General features: G+C 33.8%; 1 protein-coding gene across 1 annotated transcript in view; it reads right to left on the bottom strand.

The window, feature by feature from the left end:
• MEOX2 (mesenchyme homeobox 2) overlaps positions 1-13,652 on the bottom strand; it is a 65,318-nt gene that overhangs the window by 23,299 nt on the left and 28,367 nt on the right. The window lies entirely within an intron of this gene.

Consider the following 13,652-nt stretch of genomic DNA (forward strand, 5'->3'; position numbering starts at 1 on the left):
TCTAACAGTGTGAGGGCTTGCACTTATGTCGTGATTCTGAGACTTTTTTGTTAAGCCACCAGTATCTCTAATGTATTTTTATAGCGGTAACTCATAATAAATTGAGTTTCTTATTCATCTTCATGTTTGCTTTGCTTCTCGGAATTCTAGACTCCAGCTAACTTAAGATTAAAAAATGTTCTTTACTCATCTTCATATTCCCAATATTAAGCACCTAATTCCGAGTTTTTGCTGGAACTTGGATTTTCATGCTGTTTGTGGATTATGATTCCAATGATAATCCTAAGGGGTTTTGTTCATTTATCAGAATTTAAATTATCTTCAGCTTAAAAAAAGAGAAAACACCACAGCAATATTACTTTATATTAGCTTTTCAAAGCACTTAATTAATAGGAGATGGGAACAAGGAATATTATTTACATTTTATATCTGTAATGATATCTCTAAACATGTTCAGATAGAAAAGCAGCAATTTAAATTATAAAATTTAAAACTGAGGAGGCTGGAGGCTTTGGGTGGCTCAGTTGCTTAAGTATATGACTTAGTTTTGGATCAGGTCATGATCTCAGAGTCGTGAGATGGATGTCCATGGGTAGGGCTCTCCTGCTGCGTAGAGCCTGCTTAATATTCTTTCTCTCCCTCTCCCTCCCCCTTTGCTCTTAAGGCCTCCCACACTCTCCCTGTTTGCACAGGTGCATGCATGCTCTCTTTCTAAAGTAAATAAGTAAATAAAATACTTAAAAAAATGAGGATACTAAATGTTATACAAATGAAGGAACAGACCGTACACAGATTATAATTACTATTCTTAGCACTATTAATTGACATATTGGACTAGATAAACCTTGTTAAATTTATATTCAGTGAAATATGAATATAGGGCATTTTAGGATGTTTGGCAGCATTCAGGTTTGTACTCACTAGATGCCTGTAGCAACTCTCAAGCCCATTTTGGCACTGTCAAACACTACACAGAACTTTCAGTTCAATTTAAAATCCAGATAAACAACAACAAAAATCAAGGTAGACAATGCATTTTTTAGTATATCCCAAATATTGCATGGAATGTATTTACATTAAAACTATCAAAAGTTAATCAGAAATTAAAATTGAACTGGGCATGATGTATTTATATTGGCTAATTCCTGGCAACCTGGTCCCAGTTATGGCATTCAAAAATGTTTACAAATATTGTCCAAGTCTCCAAAGGGAAAAATCTCTCCCAGTTGAGCCCCACTGCACACAGGTAATACTTGAGACAAGATATCAGTAACTCCGTGGTACACAACTCTCTCTAGGAGTGATCAGCTTGATTCAGAAGTTAAGGTGAATTTCTTGTGTGTAAATAATACCTTCTTTACGCTATGGCCAATCCTTGTCTCTTTCAACTCAACGACTGGATTGTCTCATGATAAAAATTGCTCAAAAAGTGTTTTTGCCAATGCTAATCTATCCAAATATATAACTGCAGAATAATAATTTCTAAGAATTTCTGAGATTCTGAGAATTTCTAACAATTTCTGAGAATTATCCAGACAAAACAGTAAAATGGTGCATATAAAATCGTTAAAGCATTTTTTTTGCCATTTCTCTAAACTATCCTGTTAGAGATGTGATGTGTCAATAGATTTCAGAAGAGAGCATTATGTTTCTCTAGCACATCAAAGCACATAATACTAATTTAATTATTCTATTATAATAAATCTGAAACAGCCTGACTTAATATGCATGAATTTTAGAGTCTGAACAGTCCTTACAAATCATCTATTTGGAAACCCGCTCTATTTATAGATGGGAAAAATGAGACTCAGTGACTGAGGGGCTCACTCAAGGTCCCATACTGTCATACAATGTTTCTGGCTTCCAGTGTCAGTTATAGAAACAGACATAAATCCATTTTACAGACCTCCCTAAATATCCTTTACCCCTTGCATGGCCTTTTCATAAGAACAAAGATTGAGAAACATCAGCATTTTTAATTGTGATACTAAATATGGCTAAGAGCACCATCTCTGCCACTTATCTGCTTATTCCACTAATCAAATCATCCCTTTTTCTCATCTTTAACACAGAATTAAAGTGAAGTGGATTAACTTAAGTAAATCATTCGGCACAGTGCCTGCATATTGTGGAAACTCAATAATCAGTTGTAAGTTCTAGCCATTATTAAGGAAGGACCTTAATACTGCATCTCAGAATCTCAGTAATTGACAATGATAGATTAATAGAATCAGGTTTTAGAAGTTTTTTTTTTTTTCCTTTAAACTGTAGGAAAATTTTCTCTCTCTAAAATAAATAAATAAATAAATAAATAAATAAATAAATAAATAAATCTTTTAAAAGGGGGAAGGAGAGTGCCTGGGTGGCACAGTCTTTTAAGTGACTGATTCTTGGTTTCAACTCTGGTCATGATCTCCGGGTCCGGAGATGGTCCTAGTCGGGCGCTGCCCTAAGCACAGAGTCCTCTTGGGTTTTTCCTCTCCTCTCCCTCTGCCCCTCCCACCACTACCTCCTGCTCTCTCTCTCTTAAATGAATCAATTAATCAATCAATCTTTAAACGGAAGGTAAATCTCATTCTGAAAACAAAACTCAATATAAAACCAAAAAAAATTTATAATTTGCATAGTAACTAGCAAGCTTCTATTTTACACTGACAATTAATGAATCCCTAAAAATACCTCTGTTACTTTTGATTAGTCTACAAATGAAATTAAGTTTAAGATTGAATTATGATTTTCCAGTGAAACTGTTGAGGTGACAGTTTATCTAAGTCCTGTGGGATCAATGTCTGAATTTTTTTTCTCTGAAAGCTTTTATTTAAAAATTTGATAAAACTTAACTGGCATATCCAATGAACTGGAGTCAGGTTGTGTTTGTGTTGTGTGTGTGTGTGTGTGTGTGTGTATTTCTTCTCCTTTAAAGAATCCTAGCAGCCGTTTACATGGATTGAGATAGTTTAGGTAGATAGGAGTCACATTCTGTTTTGATGTTAAGGCATACAAATGTTTATTAGCAAACACTATTAAATAGGTTTAAAAAAAACAGGTCAGGGGTATTTATTAAACAAATAAACATACAAACTTACTCTCTTAAATACTGTGCACTTATTTACTTCCTTAGAAATATTATCTAATAATTTTCCTCTCATATAGAAGGTTTGAAAATAAATTATTTGTTTCTTAACCTCAGATATAATATTAGAAGATTAATGGCAAATAATTTATAAATTGATTTTGCTTTAATTTCATAGTAGAAACTATAAAAAAATAAATAATACATTAAAATAATAAAATAAAAACAATCATAAAATCCCAACCAACCAGGGGCTCTGGTTCAGGAACCAAGCAGCAGTTAGTTTCCTTCTGATTGCTGTTGGTAGGGTTAAATGCTTTTGTCATCTATTTCTTTATTGCAGCTGTACCAGCAAGAAGGAAAACAGTCTTCGGATGACTCATCTGCATTAAAGTCAATTTGTGATTATTTTTGTAAAGGGATTTTCCCAACTGGAAGAAGTGTAAGAATTTAGAACTTACATTTATGGAACACTATTTAAATCCCTTCCACAAATAGAATTCTATTCACACTGACTAGGGAACACCTGCTTTCTATTAAATAAATAAATAGGTGAATAAATAAATAATCAGCTCTCTTATTAAATCATCTACTTGTGTGATTTGACAATTTCTCTAAATAACAAAGAATAAAGAATAAGTCTGATGTAAATATGCTTGAGCATAATATGAAAATGACACACGTGCTGATGGATCTCAAAATGTACAAGTCATATTATCCTCTTTCTCCTCAGCATCATTACTACTATTCACTACTTATATATATTTTGAGTTAAAAAAAAAAACAGCAATGAAATTCACTTGGAAAAAAGTCTGAAACATGAGATCTAAGTATAGGGATCAAATGGTAACTGAAAAGGATTTTTGACAATAAAATGTTTAGAACTTCTGGCCTGTGCCATAAAGAATATGCAAGCAAAGATCGTTGGTGGCAGAGACCAGTGAAGCTAGAATGGTTGCAAGAGTCTAAAAGACTATGAATAATAGGAAAAGATGAGGCCTCCATTTAGTTCATAAATATTATTCTGAGAGGTGGAGGAAGAGGTTGAGGCCAGAGATACTGATTCTAGACTTCTATTTCTTGGACAAAGGAAGATAAGAATGATACCCAAGTCCAGAATCTGCTTGCCTATAGAGAAAGGCCATTAGGAATTGACAATATTGTTGAACTGTGAGGCTAAATAATAAAGTGTTATTTACATACCAATTTATGCTATAATTCATTTTTGAACCAGGTTTCTACAGCCTATACTCTTATGTTGACAGTGGTGTGCTATATATATATATATATAAAATTTATTGTGTCATGTGCTAGCAAATGGGTCAGTCCAACATAATAATCAGTCCTAAAGTAGTTTATAATCAATTGGGAATAAAAGCTGATACAGATAAATCTATAAATAATTATAAATAGTTATTTGGGGTATAACATCACAAGCACCTGTTTATTAAATTTAATATTTGGGGATGTATAGCTTGTGTTTTCATAAGACCGTTTTGTGGAAATATCTGAATAATATCACTATTACTACATTTCATGGGGGGTGATAATATAAAGATATACATATATATTTGCATATATAACAGATTCTAACCACCTACCCATGAAGCCTTTAATCCCACATATGGTATGAAACATTCTATAAAGTCTTAATGATTGCTATATAGGAAACTTCTAAAAGACTTTTTGAAGGTCTTAAATGCAATTATACATTTGATATAGAAACTTAAGAACTTAAGGGCAATTATCATCTATCCATCCATAATAATTTAAAGACTAACTTGAACGTAAGACTAAAAGAATTACACTAGGAAAATTTTTACTGAAGTCTAAAAGATAAAAATTATCGTAATACCTCCTATATTATACTACATGTGAAAAAACTTCTACATCTATTTCTAATCTCTACCAAGTCAGTATACCGCTTTAAGCTAGGTTTGGCAGATAATTCATGGCTTGTAACTTTACATCAAATTGAGGCACTCCACCAAAACTCACAATTTAATAAAATATTTTATTTTTTTCATATGTCATAGATCACAGACTATAGTTTTTGAAATGTTTCAAAAGCTTTTGAACGTTACATATCAAATAGCATTTAGTATTCCACTACACCCTGGAGGGAAAGGGTGTTTCCCTTTTCCATTTCACAAACATTTTTGTTGTACCCAGTACTTGAGAGTCAACACCGTGTTGTACAGAAGACATGTATAGTTTGCTCCTAAAATGTAATTTTCCAACACACACATACACAAAGCATATCCTCTGCTTATCTTGTAATAATTTCAATCAGTGGACAGATCTATGTACACATTTTTAAAAGTTCTGCATTGATTAAACAGAATTGTGATTATAATTAGAGCTGTATAAGTTTACAGCTTTACATACTTACTGTTTAAAACTTTTACATATTTAGAAGGGAAGAATGACTTGGGGGAAAGTAGCAGGAGCTTTGAAGTCTGCCAACCTGAGTTGGAAATCCACTGTTGCTACTTACTGTGTGGTCCTCTGAGCCTGTTTCTGAAATTCAGATTCCCCATTTACAGAATCCACATGGGATTGTTATAAAGAGAAAAATTAGGGAATTTAAAGTGTGTATATCTAAGATATAGAACCAATTCACTAATATATATTTATTATTAATAATATTATTAAACTAAAGAAGTATCATGAATCAGACTTAATTAACTGAAATTTTTACTAAATCACATTTATTAGACTTTTAATTTTATATGAATCACTTAACTGTCATTTCACACCTAGCCTTTAGCGAAATGTATCTTGATGTGTTTTTTAAAATGAAACTGATTTGAAAAAAAAGGTGATCATATTTTTTTAGCTTTTTCTACCCATACATATTTTAAAAGACCCAGCTGTGCTCATAATTTCTTTGGCCAATCAGCAAGGTTTAATTATGTTTCCTTTAAAAAATAAATGGGTTTTGCAAGTCTGTATGATTTTATTTTTTTCATATTTTCTTTTTACAGCTTTGCTACTAAAAAGTAGAGTCAAAATTATACTTTTTTTGAGTATAATTAAATGGCACTATCTTTTATTTTCAAAGTAAACCAAATAAAAAGTGTACATTTGTACGTACGTAAGTAAATACATATATATGTATACTTTAAACATTTAAAATATTTTGTTTGCTTCAATCACCACTGGTCACATATGCATGTAGTCAAAGTCATGCACATATCTGGCACATAAATAAAACATTTGTAGATTTTTACATTTTTGATCACTTGTGCAATATTTGAATACTCTTTTTGAATGATTTGGAATGAATCACTCCCAGTTGTGTACTGATAGGAAGGGAAAAATCCTATGGTAGTTCAAGTTGCCACTTTCCATGATGTATATACTTTCACCTTAGGGAATTTCAAGCCACTAAGTTAAGGTGATATCAACTGGTTCTCAAACTTCCCCAAAATTTAACAATTGACTCCAGAAAGTCCCTCCTTAAATGGCCCCAGCACAGCAGTAACACCCCATTTCACAAACTAAATTCTGATATCCAGAAACTATCATAAAATCATAAATAGCGATGTCTACAGTAATAAAGTCTTAGAAAAGAAAGAAAGATCAATAAGGCTAAGAGTATATGTTTAGCTAATTTGGAAATGATCTCAAGGACTAGACAATAGTATTTACAACAGTATTCTAAAGTTCATCTATAAACTAATAGTTTGATCTGATAATCAATTCACCAAAATGTGTAAGTCACAGAAACTCTGCTCATGCTATTTTGGGCAAAGAAAGGCTAGGAGTTACTTTAAATAAGTAAAAAAGATTTATTTTTAATCTTATGCAATACATAGTAAACCACCACCAATCATAAATTTTTGGGTATCCAGCAATAATCACTACATCTAAGTATTTTGTTGTTTAAATGATATAATAACTGTGCTAAACCTAAAGAATACTATAAAATACATCAATAAGAAAGAGGACCATCCTTCAGTATCCAAATACTGGAAACTAAAAATATACACATAGTCTCATACCAGTGAAAAGAAACTCCAAACTTCCCACAACTGCAATACTTTCCTTTTAAGATGGAAATTGAAATTATTTTCTCTTGAATATATTTCTACGTTGAAATTACTTAAGGAACTTATAACTGAAAACAAAGGAAAATATTTAAGAATTGTTTGGAAAAAGACCATAGAGTACCTAAATTTGGGGGGCTGTCAACAAAGAAAAAAAGCATTTCTCAGAGGGTCTCTGGACTATCATGCTATTTTAAGTACCACACAATGTAAGTAAAAAATACAAAGTACCTGGTGTCTAGAAAGATGTTGGCTTACAAATAGCAAACAGAAGGAAAATTACACAGAGGGATATAAACCTTGTATTCTGAGGAATGCATATAAGTAATTTTGTGTCACATGCATTTAAGTGTGTGCCTGTGTGTATGCACATGTGGCAGTACTAAAGGGGAAGTTTTCTTATTTTTAAGCTTACATTTAATTATAACATCAGGGAATCTTCCATAATGGGCACTTGCTATGAAAAACTGGAAATGAAAAAGAATGTGTTTATAATTAAGCTCCATGTTAGCAGTCCCACAATAAATGTTCATTAATCTATTCTAAAACACTAAGCTTTCTGGGGATAGCTATGGAAATGAAAATGGCAACAGGCTTGGCATAAAAATCTCAGCGCTCTCATCTCTCTGCACTGACCTAACAGTTGTAATGCCGTTATTCTCAGTTTACTGCCAGCCTTGTAGATTTCCTAAACAGACTAGTGAGATAATAGACATAAAAGTACTTCATAAACTTCCCCATAAATAAATACTTTAACCAGAGATAAAGTTTCTAAAGCACTTTGAGATATGTTTTCACAATATAATTGCATTTTTTTTCTCCCCAGATCTCGGACGAAGTGACATTGGCTTTCTATTATCAGCTCTTTCACATACTACACACTTACCTCTTTCCACTCTGGAATATACTATTTCTCAACTGTAGAAGAGACTATCTTTGCAACATATGAAAGTTTTGAATTCCAGTTTGATAAAGTATATTAAGCTCAGTAAAATCCATGCTATTAAAGATCTGGGCTATGGGAAATACTGTATTTAAGCGATCATGTTTTAAATGCTTATTATATTACAAACAGATCTCCATCATGTGCTTACTTGGCTATCAAGCAATGTCTTATTAAAAGTACTCCATGGAACATGAGAAGGTTTTCATAATGAAGAGAAAAAGCTCTATAATTCCTAATTATATTTAATCACCAATTTGAGAACTCCAGTATTTTTCATGTAAATAAATCACACTGACATAAAATTAATATCCGAAGTATGAAAGAATAATAATTTAGTGAGTCCATGTTAAACATTGCTAAGATAATAATTGATTTAAATAAGTGTTTTCTCTTTACCCCAGCTCATAATCCTCAAGGTACTATACAGAATGTTGTTCATAGGTCAAAATGTATTTGCCATACTAAATGCAATTTTGTCACATATTCTATTTTTATATACATGTGGATACATACCAAGACACAAATATAACAAACATATTTATTATATGTTAAGCAAACCATAGCTAAACTTAATACTTTACCTAATGTTCATAAGACTCAAATATAAGAAAAATTCCTTAATTTAGGTATTTCAATAGTTTCATAAGAAGAAAGTTTTTAATAGCTTAAGTAAGGTCTTTTCTGATTGTGATTATGCTCTAAAAATATCAGTTGACATTTCTCCTGTGAAAAAGAAATCATCATACAATTCCCACAAACCTATGATACTTAGACATGCATAAAATGACTGTAGGAAGAACTGTCAAGGCTGATTTTAACCAATAATCCAGGTTTGTCTCATGAAGCCATGAGACATACCATGTTATGGTATACCATAACATTATCTCAGTGAGGTCTCTGTGCTTCCCACATTAAAATGGTAGGACATTTCCAGACATATGGCTCAAAGATACGTTTTAGTAAATTCTATAGCTAAATTCAACAAGCACTAAGATTCTGCTTGTTATGCAAAAGTCTGCTTTGATGGCTTGATTTCTTTGTCTTCTCATATTACACTATTTCCTTTCCTTAAGTAATTGTATGCATTAACATAGCAAAATCTCAAGGATCACAATCTAGGTTCTAAAATGTAAAGACAGGAAGCTCAATTTTATGGAACATGTAACTAAAGCTGCTGTGAACAGTTATTATATACTAGTGGCAATGCTATAAAACGGAAACTTTATAATTGTTTATAATAGCCAACAACAACAACAAATCACAAAAAGTTTATTATTGTACTTTTCCTTAAATTGCTAGAACATGAGCTCTCAGTTTTAAAAGATAATCTTTAATAAAACAATAAGATTTTTAAAAGTTAATTAACTTCATCTTTTTTAGGATTATCATGTATACGTTAGCTCATCTTCTTACAAAGATATCACTTCAGAACTGTAGTTTACTTTTAAAGCCCTCAATTTACAAACCCTGTTTTGGAGAACTCATAAGACAAACTCAGATAATGGAAACATAATAATCTCAAAAGAATTTCCTTTTTTCACTCATTGAAGTGGAAAAATCTGGCCTTCAAAATACTAAATATTAACATGTTGACCCTATCATGACAGTGGTATTCCCACAGCATTCAAATTCATCCTTATGACATATGTTTTTTTAAATTAAATTAATACACATTGGAAAATAAATATCAAGAATAAGCAAACTTGGGGCACCTGGGTGGCTCAGCGGTTGAGCATCTGCCTTTGGCTCAGGGCATGATCCCAGGATCCTAGGATCTAGTCCCTCATTGGGCTCCCAGCAGGGAGCTAGCTTCTCCCTCTGCCTCTCTCTCTGTGTCTCTCATGAATAAGTAAAAAAAAAAAATCTTAAAAAAAAAAGAGAGAATAAGCAAGCTTTGTCTTCCTTATATTTAAAAAGTCTAAGATTTAATGTAATATTGGCTTCTTTGAGTTATTATCATTAGCAGTATGAATAATAAATATAGATAAAGCATGGTTACTTTAAAAGATAAGACTTTATTAGAATTATTTCACTGAACAACAAGACAATTTTGAACACTTAATCATGATTTAGAATGCCTTCTCTTTCTTGAAAAATGTAGCTACCCATAAAAAAAATGATTTTATGCTCTTGTGAAGAAAGGAAAAAAAAAAAAAAAAGACAGGAAAGTGAGGATCACATCACATCACACAGTAAATAAATGACAGCTTTCATTTGGAAGTTTTAAGATGGCTCTCTTGTTGGAAGCTGTATAATCACTGCCGGGACACAGAGAAAAGGATAGCAAGCCAGAGAAGGGGATCTGGGTCCTTTATTGTTACCATTAAAGTCTTACATAAAACTGTCTCCACATTCCATAAAAATGCCATGGTGCTTCAGGAAAAATACAGACCTGAGACAATAGTTTATTTTGGCTGGAACTAAAGTTCCAGAACTGAAGAGTTACTGCCAGAAATAGGAACCAGCTTTGAGAAAAATCTAACTGACCTAGGATGCAGCGAAAGTGCTGCAGCATTAATACCCTTGTGCTTGGAGATCTGAATCAAGGCTCCTTTGTTAAGAACCTTGCAACATAATTAATCATCCAGAGGAAGTAAAGAGCTTTGAGGTTGGAGTCTAGTTACCCAGGGAATTCCCTCTTCCTCTGGCACCCACTTGCCAGCAGAACTATAAAATAGGAGCAGAAATATCTCACTCTGTAAATGATTAATATAGCTGATTTACATGAAATTAAGTTGTTCACTAGCTAAGCCACAGTTGACCTGGGTTCCAGGGAGGCCCTCCCACAATTCCCTGAATAACCAAAGCAAGTCACCATGTCTGGGCTGCCCCATTGCCATTCCCCTTAATCTTCCCTCTCAAAATGGGGAATCCTCCAAGGGCTGAACTTCTATAAAGAATTTCCATAACTAAACAGTTCACAATTTTCAAGGCATCAATTACCATATAATTCCACTCCACAAATATTTATTAAATGCAAACAAATTGGTAAATAATAGATCATGTAACTTCATTCAGGAGCTTATAAAAATTGTGTGTGTGTATCTGTGTGTATGTGTGAGTGTTTGGGGCAGAAATCAGAAAGAATTTTTTTTTTTTAATTTCAAAAACAGCTCAAAACATCAAAGAACAGCTTAGTGCCAGAAGAGAGATACAAACATCTATGGATAATCAAAGAAGGATTTTAAAAATTTGCATGAAATTGAGGGATCATGAAGTTTCCTGAATAGATTATATTTTTGATGGTTTTGGAAAAAAAAGGCAGAGCCTCTGCAATGGGAGAGAACGTAAGAGGGCTTCTCAGGTGACAGGGAAACTCAGGTTAGAGACTGAGTAATGAGTACAGAAAACAGTGAGCACCAGTTGTATGAAGCACAGATGAGAGCAATGATTGGGATCATCCCAGAAAGATAGGGTGAAGCCATGTGGTGCCTTGAAGGACAGGCTGAGGGAATTAATATGTTTTTGAGCAGAAAAAAAGCTGTATTGTCACAGTGGTAAGGAAGAGATACAGCAAAAGTATACAGCCTACAGGATCAGGGTTGATCAGAACACTGCTGCAGACAATCATCTAGAGTTCTGGGGAGGTTCTAGTTCAGCAGAAAGCTTGATAGCCCACAGGAAAGTCAAACAAGACCTTCAACTTGAAACACTACAGAGATTAAAGGGTGGGATGGACCTGTGTATTTTGCAAAACAATTCATCCTAACCTCTGGAAGTTTGTAACCAAATCAGCCTAAAGATAAGATCAAAGGTTTTGGAAATCAACAACAAAGAAGGGGTGGAGAGATCTCATCAGCTCCACCCTTCCAACTGCCTACAGGGCATTCCCAGGAGGTTCTCTTGCCAGCCCCTATGAGGCAACCCATTTTGAGTTAAATTCTTTCCCCAAACTAAACCAGCTTCCTTTTCCAGCCTAGCAGTGTACAATAGTTAATCCTTAAAAGGATTTTGATTCTATTTTTCTCCATCCCTCACAACCTATTTCACAATGTTCTGTATAATTTTCCTTTGAAACAGGAAACAACCTGAGTCAGGTTCGGCATCTTGTGCTAAGAGTACAACCGTAATTGCCTAGTCCAATCCACACTTGTCTGCCTGCTTTCTAGGTATTCTGAAATTGCCCTTATGCTGCTTTTTAAAAATATGTTCATATTGTGTCAAGGAAGGTATCATATCTACAAAAGACGCTGGTCTCATTACTGTATCTCAAGAATATCTCAAGCCAATTCCATCTCCTGCAAATGTGATGATTCATAAAATGTTTACTGAGTGTTTCCTGTGTGCCAAAACTGTGCAGGATACCAAGGGGACACAAACTGGAATAAGCAATCATCCCTACCCTGGAGGAGCTCACAGAATTGAAGAGGGAGAGGGAAAAGAGAGAGGAGGAGGAGAGGGATAGGGAGAGGGAGGAAGGAGGAGGCGGAGGAGGATGGAGAGTGGGAGGAGAAAAAGATGAGATAGAGACAAAAAAAAAAAAAAAAAACCTTGGATTCCAATTATTCTCTTATTTTTACTTTTCTGTACTTAAGAAATTTTGAAATATGAACTCAGACTGAAAAATAAAAAGACAATACAATGAAGGAGTTGCTAGTAGAGCAGAGGGATTGCCACTGTGGTTTGAAAAGAGAAGAGAAGCACTCAATCAGCCTGATTTTAGTTAAGAAGAAATCCTGCAGGAGGCAAATATTAAGCCAGAACTTGGACATGGAGAAGAGTTTTTCTGAAAGAGAAACTAGGAATTGCATTAAGATCAGAGTGAACAGAGGACCTGATAGAGCACCTGAAATATACTGGGAAAATTAAGTACTTCATAGTGCTGGAAACAAGGATTTGGGGAAAGATGGGGAGAGGAGGCCAGGGCAAGCCCATGAGAGCCTTTGATTTCCATGTTGAGTGTTTCCTCTTGACACTAGGAAGCCACTGATGATTTTATACCCCCCCTCCTTTTTTTAGTTTAAATTCAGGTTGAGGGACACCTGGGTGGCTCAGCAGTTGAGCATCTGCCTTCGGCTCAGGGAGTGATCCCAGGATGTGGGATCGAGTGTCCTATTGGGCTCCCTGCGAGGAACCTACTTCTCCCTCTGCCTATGTCTCTGCCTCTCTCTGTGTTTCACTCATGAATAAATAAATCTTAAACAAAAAAATTCAAGTTGGTTAGCCTATAGCATATTATTAGGTTTCAGGGGCAGAATTTAGTGATTCATTGGTTTTGTATCATAACCATCACTGATGGTTTTAAAACTGGGAGTAAAAAATAAATAAATAAATACAACTGGGAGTAAAAGATTGATTTTAAATGCCTAATTTTGGTTACCTATAAATAAAGTATAATACATGCTACCTCTCTACTGCTATGAAAATCTTCATGCTCCTAAACAGAGTTGTTAAAGGCAGGGATCATTTAATATGTCATCACCAGTAAACAGTACATGCTAGGCATTGAACAAAAACCAATCAAATAATTCTAGCATAATTTTGATGGCCAAAGATGATAAGCTGTTTATTGTCTCTGGTAAAGTTCCAATGGAGTATCATTTCTAATCACTAAAAAAAGGAAGGGAAATTCTTTAGAATA

The sequence above is a fragment of the Canis lupus genome, chromosome 14, assembly GCF_003254725.2.
Source record: "Canis lupus dingo isolate Sandy chromosome 14, ASM325472v2, whole genome shotgun sequence".
In the NCBI taxonomy this organism is placed as follows: domain Eukaryota; kingdom Metazoa; phylum Chordata; class Mammalia; order Carnivora; family Canidae; genus Canis; species Canis lupus.